Source organism: Mandrillus leucophaeus, unplaced genomic scaffold (assembly GCF_000951045.1).
Source record: "Mandrillus leucophaeus isolate KB7577 unplaced genomic scaffold, Mleu.le_1.0 Scaffold569, whole genome shotgun sequence".
Lineage (NCBI taxonomy): Eukaryota > Metazoa > Chordata > Mammalia > Primates > Cercopithecidae > Mandrillus > Mandrillus leucophaeus.
In genome coordinates, this window is record NW_012106130.1 from 485,087 (window position 1) to 493,320 (window position 8,234).

Consider the following 8,234-nt stretch of genomic DNA (forward strand, 5'->3'; position numbering starts at 1 on the left):
TCACGTCAGCCTTCCAAGTAGCTGGGACTACAAGCGTGTGCCACCATGCCCGGCTAATTATTTACTTATTTTGTAGAGACAGGGTCTCACTCTGTCACTCAGGCTGGAGTGCTGTGGAAAGATCGCAGCTCACTGGAGCCTCAACCTCCCAGGCTCAAGTGATCCTCTCACGTCAGCCTTCCAAGTAGCTGGGACCACAGGTGCACATCATTACATTTGGCTAATTTTTTAATTGTTTTGTAGAGATGAGATCTCACTATGTTGCCCAGGCTGGTCTCGAACTCCTGGCCTCAAGCAATTCTCCTGCCTCAGCCTCCCAAAGCGCTAGGGATTACAGGTGTGATGTGAGTCACTACGCCCAGACACAAATATGCAAATATCAACCTGTCTTTGGAGTTTAAGGTGATGGATATTGTAGTCCATTTGAATTTTCCTCACTCTTATTCCCATAATTCTGAAATTTCTTCAGAATGTGGTGCATTTTATTGTGCTACTATGTAAGATGAATAATTAGGTATTAAAATTATTTTTTCACTGAAGGAGAGGCCTTTCATCAAAGCTATGCAACCAAATTTAGGTGAGAAGGTAGTTGATTGAGTGCATAAAATCCAAGAATGGGGCCAGGCGTGTTGGCTCACGCCTGTAATCCCAGCACTTTGGGAGGCCGAGGTGGGTAGATCACTTGAGGTCAGGAGTTCGAGACCAGCCTGGCCAACATGGTGAAACTCTGTCTCTGTACTAAAAACACAAAAAAATTAGCCACTCGTGGTGGTGAGCACTTGTAATCTCAGCTACTCAGGAGGCTGAGGCAGGAGAGTCACTTGAACCCGGGAGGTGGAGGTTACAGTGAGCAGAGATCACACCATTGCACTCCAGCCTGGGTGACACAGTGAGACTCCATCTCAAAAAAAAAAAAAAAAATTCAAGCGAGGAAGATATCAAGGGAGAATCATCCTGCTCTGGATGACTCTCAACCAGTTTACTAAAAAACGTACCTGTCAACTCACTAAGGACTTTGGGAAAGTTTGGTTCCTGCCCCTGGCCCTGGTGCCCCTGTCCATCATCATGCATCAGGGCAGCCTTTGTCCTTTCCCCCTCCCTCTGCTCAGCCACTACTGTCGTTCTGGGCTCATCTCTGTCTAGCTGCTGCTCAAGACGAACTGTCCAAACTTCACATTGTCCAGAGGGCTTGAGGCCACAGCATTTCCCCTTTCCTCTCTCCTTAGAGTCTGGTCTTAGGGAAATAGGCTTGGGAGGATAGGGTTTTGACTGTAAGACCAGAAAGCCCAATTGTCTCCATCCCTTGTGGCTTGGGAGACTCCCACTGGTCAGAACTGACGCCCCATGCCCCACTCATCTCTCAGCATCACTGATGAGGAATGTAGGACCCTGTGATGGGGGGACAATCTCAGGATGAATGAACATGGTTTTTAATTTCTCATTCCAAAGGCCAATGTTGGCCAGGCGTAGTGGCTCACGCCTGTAACCCCAACACTTTGGGAGGCTGAGGCAGGTAGATCACCTGAGTCAGGAGTTTGAGACCAGCCTGGTCAACATGGTGAAACCCCATCTCTACTAAAAATACAAAAAAATTAGCCTGCTGATTAGCCAGGTATGGTGGCAGGTGCCTGTAATCCCAGCTAGTCAGGAGGCTGAGGCAGGAGAATTGCTTGAACCCAGGAGGCGGAGGTTACAGTGAACCAAGATTCCACCACTGCACTCCAGCCTGAGCGACAGAGCGAAACTCTGTCTCCAAAAGAAAAACAAACAAACAAACATAAAACCTATGTCAAGAGTCAATGTTTCACCACAGGACAAGCATAGTTAAGTCATTGTAAGATAGCCCATTTGTCCTAAAGTAGAAACATTTAAGGTGACAGGTGATTGTGAGTGTGTTTGTGTGAGTGCGTGTGTGTGTCCATCCTACTAAATAGGCCTGAATTCCCTTTAACTGCACTGGGTCATTCATCATGAAAGACAGCAACAGCATCCTCTCCACAGCTGGCATTCCCTGAAGGACTGATCAAGAATGAGCCCGACACATCACTTAAGTAACATTATTTAGGAAGTTTCTAATAGTCAGTGCAGAAGAGTTACCTACAGAGGAGAATGACCTTATTCTGCTTGCAGTCATCACTTTATGTTAACTCTCTGCCAAATATGTCTAAGAACTTGCTGTTCATTATGTTTGCTGCGGACAGAAAGGAATTAAGAAAGTAATCAGAGCCAGATGCAGTGACTTATGCCTGTAATCCCAGCACTTCAGGAGGCCAAAGTGGGTGGATCACTGGATCCCAGGAGTTCAAGACCAGCCTGGGCAACAGGGTGAGAACCCATCTCTAAAAAAATAAAAAGCCTATAATCCCAGCACTTTGGGAGGCCGAGGCAGGCGGATCACCTGAGGTCGGGAGTTCAGGGCCAGCCTGACCAACATGAAGAAACCGTGTCTCAACTAAAAATACAACATTAGCTGGGTGTGGTGGCGCATGCCTAAAATCCCAACTACCTGGGATGCTGAGGCAGCAGAATCGCTTGAAGCTGGGAGGTAGAGGTTGAGGTGAGCTGAGATTGCGCCATTGCATTCCAGGCTGGGCAATAAGAGCAAAACTCTGTCTCAAAAAATAAAAAAAAAGAACAAAAGAAAAAAGAAAGTGATCAGAGATTTGAAAAATCAAAACTGAGAACTAGGTATCAAAATTTATCTTTGGACAATCCTATCCAGAGAGTCCTTCTCCAGCACATTGGACAGTACAGGAAAACTGATACTACTGACGACAATGACTGAAACACAATGAAAATTAATTCACTATTTCACCAGATCATTTCCATGCCATGTTCTAATGCAGGAGTAAGGGCTTCCAACTTAGATTTCTACTGGGTTTTGCGACGGAACCAGGAAAAAATGGCAATCTGAATAACACAGTTTTGCACGTGTTAAAATGATCCCTAATTAGCACCTCCAGAAGGAATTTTCTAGTTTGAAACAGTGCCCCAGGGCTGGGCGCGGTGGCTCACACCTGTAATCTCAGCACTTTGGGAGGCAGAGGTGGGGTGGATCACCTGAGGTCAGGAGTTTGAGACCAGCCTGGCCAACATGGTGAAACCCCGTCTCTAGTAAAAATACAAAAATTAGCCAGACGTGGTGGCGCATGCCTGTAATCCCAGCTACTCGGGAGGCTGAGGCAGGAGAATTGCTTGAACCTGGGAGGTAGAGGTTGCAGTGAGCTGAGATTGTGCCATTTCACTCCAGCCTGAGCAACAAGAAAGAAACTCTGTCTCACAAAACAAAACAAAAAAAAAAAAAAAAAAAAAGAAAGAAAGAAAAGAAAAGAAAAGAAAAGAAACAGTGCCACAGCCTGGGCACAGTGGTTCATGTCTATAATCCCAGCACTTTGGGAGGCTGAGGCGGGCAGATCACTTGAGTCCAGGAGTTCAAGACCAACCTGGCCAACATGGTAAAACCCCGTCTCTACTAAAAATATAAAAAAATTAGCTGGGTGTGGTGGCACACACCTGTGAGCCCAGCTACTTGGGAGGCTGAGGCAGGAGAATCACTTGAACCTGGAGGTGGAGGTTGCAGTGAGCTGAGATGGTGACACTGCACTCCAGCCTGGGTGAAAGAGCAAGACTCCATCTCAATAAAAACAAAACAAAACAAAACAACAACAACAAAAAACCCAGTGCTCCAATAAACCAGAAGAGTAGATGGAAGTGCAGCTTGGTAAAGTACAGAGATCACGGAAGACTCAAAAGACCTGGTGAGTCCTGGGTCCCCACTGCACCTCTTTGTAGCTGCATGACACTCATCAAATTCTTGACCACGACATTCATCAAAGGCTTGACTTGACTTGTTTTTCTCCAAAAATGAAGATACGGTATCCATATCATAGAATTGTGAGCAGAAACAAATGAAGTAAAGCAAAGCTCTCTGAAAACTGTAACACACTCTGTGAATATTGGTTATCATTGAACGGTCTCCATGAGACCGACCCTGGGAAACAGGTTATGTCGGAATCTGTGGTCAGGTATAGGGTTAGGTGTCTGCCTGTAGGAGCCTTCTTATTGCTGGCAGAGTAGGGTTCCAATCTCTTGGCATGTCTTGTAAGACCTGGAGAATACTTGGTGCCTCTAGCTGTAAGCCAAAGGTTCTCAAAGGGTGGTCCCCAGTTGGCAGCATCAGCATCACCTGGGAACTTACAAGACATGCAGGAGATGCAGCAGAGACCGGATGGGTGACCATTCCTTTCTTTTATTTTTTTGAGACGGAGTCTCACTCTGTCACCAGGCTGGAGTGCAATGGCACCATCTCGGCTCACTGCAACCTCTGCCTCCTGGATTCAAGCAACTTTCCTGCCTTAGCCTTCTGAGTAGCTGGGACTACAGGCACATGCCACCATGCCCAGCTAGGTTTTGTATTTTTAGTAGAAATGGGGTTTCGCCATGTTGGCCAGGCTGGTCTCGAGCTCCTGACCCCAGGTGATCCACCCGCCTCAACCTCCCAAAGTGCTGGGATTACAGGCGTAAACCACTGTGTTCAGCCTTTTTTTCTTTTTTTTAAGACAGAGTCTCGCTCTGTCACCCAGGCTGGAATGCAGTGGCCCGATCTCGGCTCACTGCAACCTCTGCCTCCCAGGTTCAAGTGAGTCTCGTGCCTCAGCCTACCAAGTAGCTGGGATCACAGGCATGTGTCACCACGCCTGGCTAATTTTTGTATTTTCAATGGAGCTGGGGTTTCACCATGTTGGCAGGGCTGGTCTCGAACTCCTGACCTCAGTTGATCCACCTGCCTCAGCCTCCCAAATTGCTGGGATTACAGGAGTGAGTCACCGTGCCCAGCTAACTCTTCTATTAATATTATTTAAAGATGTAAAAAATGCGGGGAACTTGAGAAAGAAAGCCATGGAAGGTATCATTGATGGCTCACTGATACATCCTGCAGTGACTGTCAATCCATTTGAGATATTTGCAGCCGCAAAGAAAGCGGTTTGCTTCTACAAACTGGGAGAAATGAAGTCAAGAGCTCTATCTACTGAAATTATTTTCAACCTTTCCCCAAATAGCAATATTTCAGAGGCATTGAAAAAATGTGGTATCTCAGCAAATGACCCTTTAATTCTAATTGTTTATACTAACGAGGGAGCAAAACAAATAAATCAAGGATATCTAATATCTCAAGTAGAAGGCCAGCAGGTTTCTCTGAAAAATCTTCCTGAAATAATAAATATCACAAAAGTCAAAAAGAAACATAAATTCCCTCCACAAGAAGAAAATACTGGGAGCATTGTGGGATGGTATTTGTGGAATGTCAACAAAGGATGCTTTGTGCAAAGAATTATTAGCAGAAATTTTCAGCATTAAAGAAAACACTGGGCCTGTAATCCCAGCACTTTGGGAGACCGAGGTGGGCAGATCACCTGAACTCAGGCGTTCAAGACCAGTCTGGGCAACATGGTGAAACCCCATCTCTATAAAAATACAAAAAATTAGCTGGGTGTAGTGGTGGCGCGTCTGTAATCACAGCTACTTGAGAGAATTGCTTGAACCCGGGAGGAGGAGGTTGCAGTGAGCCCAGATCGTGCCACTGCATTCCAGCCTGGGCGACAGAGTAAGCCTCTATCTCAAAAACAAAACAAATTTATTTTCCGTTGCTTATTAAAATGTTATTTTATTTTTATTTTTATTTTTTGTAGTGACGGCATCTCACTATGTTGCCCAGACTGGTCTCAAACTCCTGACCTCAAGCGATCCTCCTACCTCAGCCTCCTAAAGCACTAGGATTACAGGCATGAGCCACCATGCCTTGGCCCCACCTCTTTTATTATCTTAAAAGATAACCACTGTTACTATTATTTGTTAGTGCCTTCTAGTCTTCTACTTCTATTCAAATACATTTTATTTTTATGTAATTGGAATAAAAATTGCAAACACTTTTAAAAAAGAAGAAATGCAAACTCTCAGGCCCTACCTCAACCCTACTAAATCATACACTGTGGGACAGGGCCCATGAATCTGTCTTTCCAAGCTCTCCAGATGATTCTATGCTGAAGTTGGAGAATCACTGACCTAGGTCTCTGAAGCCTCTGCAAGAACCAAGAACAAGGACTGCACTATAACAGCCTTTTCATTATCTTGCACAGTGTGAGCAAGCTGCACAAAACAGGCTTCAAATCCTAGAGCCAGGAGGGACTTGAGAAGCCATTTCAAAGGTCAGTTTGTCTTGTAGCTGAGGAGTTGGCAACCCATGGGGCTAAGTGAAATCTGACCCAGAGCCAGGCCAACAGCTGAAGTCAAGGCGACTCTCAGCCCAGGGCCCTTCCTGTGTGTCCACTTCCTCTCTTGTATCCAGAGCAAAAGCACCATGCAGTTGTGATTTGAAAGCAGTAGAGTTTGAAGGAGCAAGGTCGGGTGGAGAAGCTGGGTTATGATAGACCCACTTAGTTCCAGCCCAGAGGGCGGGGCCCCAGGGGAAGTCACAGCTACCTTCCTTGTTCTTGGGCTTGTAAATTGCCTGATGGGTTCTTCCTGCCTGCTACAGACAAAACCAGTTCACTAAGACTGTGGTATTTGCAGTAAAGAAAGAGTTTAAGCCGTGTGCGGTGGCTCACGCCTGTAATCCCAGCACTTTGAGAGGCTGAAGTGGGCAGATCAATTGAGGTCAGGAGTTTGAGACCAGCCTGGCCAACATGGCAAAACTCTGTCTCTACTAAAAATACAAAAATTAGCCAGGCATACTGGCTTGCACCTGTAATCTCAGTTACTAGACAGGCTGAGGAAGGAGAATTGCTTGAACCCAGAAGGCAGAGGTTGCAGTGAGCCAAAATCACGCCACCGTACTCCAGCCTTGGCGACAGAGCAAAAGCAAGAGTTGAACTGACTTGAGGCTGGCCACATGAAAGAACTGGAGCTGTCACTCAAATCCATCTCCCAGAAGACTTGGGGTTAGGGTTTTTCAAGGATAGTATGGTGGGCTGGGGACTAGGGAATGGGTGCTGCTAACTGGTTGGTGATGAAATCATAGTGTGTGGAAAAATGGTTCTTGTTCACCGAGTCTGCCTCTGGCTGATGGCCACAGGACTGGTTGAGTCATGAGTCACGATCCTGTTTGGGGCCAGTCGGTTGCCAGAATGCAAATATCTGAAAAATATCTCAAAAGACCAATCTGAGGTACTACACCAGTGGTGTTATCTATAGGAGCAATTGGGGAAGTCACAAATCTTGTGGCTTCTGGCCACAGGACTCCTGAGCAGTAAGGGATTATAGAAACTATTCCTACATTTTAGCAGAGTTCAGGACCCTCCCATAATTTTAATCTCATTGCCTTTATTAGTTTTTGGTCCCTGAGCAAGGAAGGGGTTACTTTGAGGGAGGGACTATTATCATTCTTGCTTCCAACTTAAACTATAAACTAAATTCCTCCCATGGTTAACTTGGCCTATGTCAAGGTGTGAGCAAAGAGAGTCAGCCTGTGAGACTGGAAGCAAGATGGAGTCAGCCATGCTAGACTTTCCTCACTGTCATCACCTTTCTAAGGCAGTTTCAGCCTGGAAGATAAAATCATCTCCAGGTCCTTAGTGATTGGTGGGTCTCCCATTTATGGTCCTTGAAATGGAACCAGGTATGGACCCCAGGGGCCCTGGGGCATGCCTTCCATGGAAGCTGTTTCCCTGACTGGTGTGAGGGTCAGGAACTTCCCATAGAGCATTTTTCCATAGGAGAAGGCCAAACTCTGAACAGAAGGACCTTGCAAATAAAATGAAGCATTGGAGAAAGCAGCCACTGACAGTTCCCTAGACAGGTTGCTTCCTGTAACTGAAAGCTGAAATCCAAGAATGACCTAAAACTCATTCCCAGAATTGCTTACTTTAGGCTCATAGAAACTGAAAGAAGTTTGGGAGTGGTAGTTATTTAATCAACTCAAAAACAGCCCATATTTTCAGCTAAAAAGTCTCTCCCCTTCCTCTCCTTCCCTTCTCCTCCCTCTCTTAACAATTTCTTGCCACATCCTGTTCAAGGAGAAACAAACCACTGTTTGCCAGTGACAAGCCCTTCACAGCTTCCCAGCCTTTGAGATGGAGGGTGGTGTCCTGAACTCAGAGCTTCAGTGCAGTTGGTGTGACTTTGAGGAAGCCATTTAACCTAGTCTTGGTCCCCTCAATTGTAAAATCAGAGACAGATTTGATCTTTCTTTTTTCTGAGATGGAGTCTCACTCTGTCACCTAGGCTGGAGTGCAATG

At 45.9% G+C, this 8,234-nt stretch overlaps 1 pseudogene; it reads left to right on the plus strand.

Moving 5' to 3' along the window:
• Nucleotides 1–3,979: 3,979 nt before the first annotated feature.
• Nucleotides 3,980–8,234, plus strand: part of LOC105552644 — a 12,261-nt pseudogene continuing 8,006 nt past the window's right edge.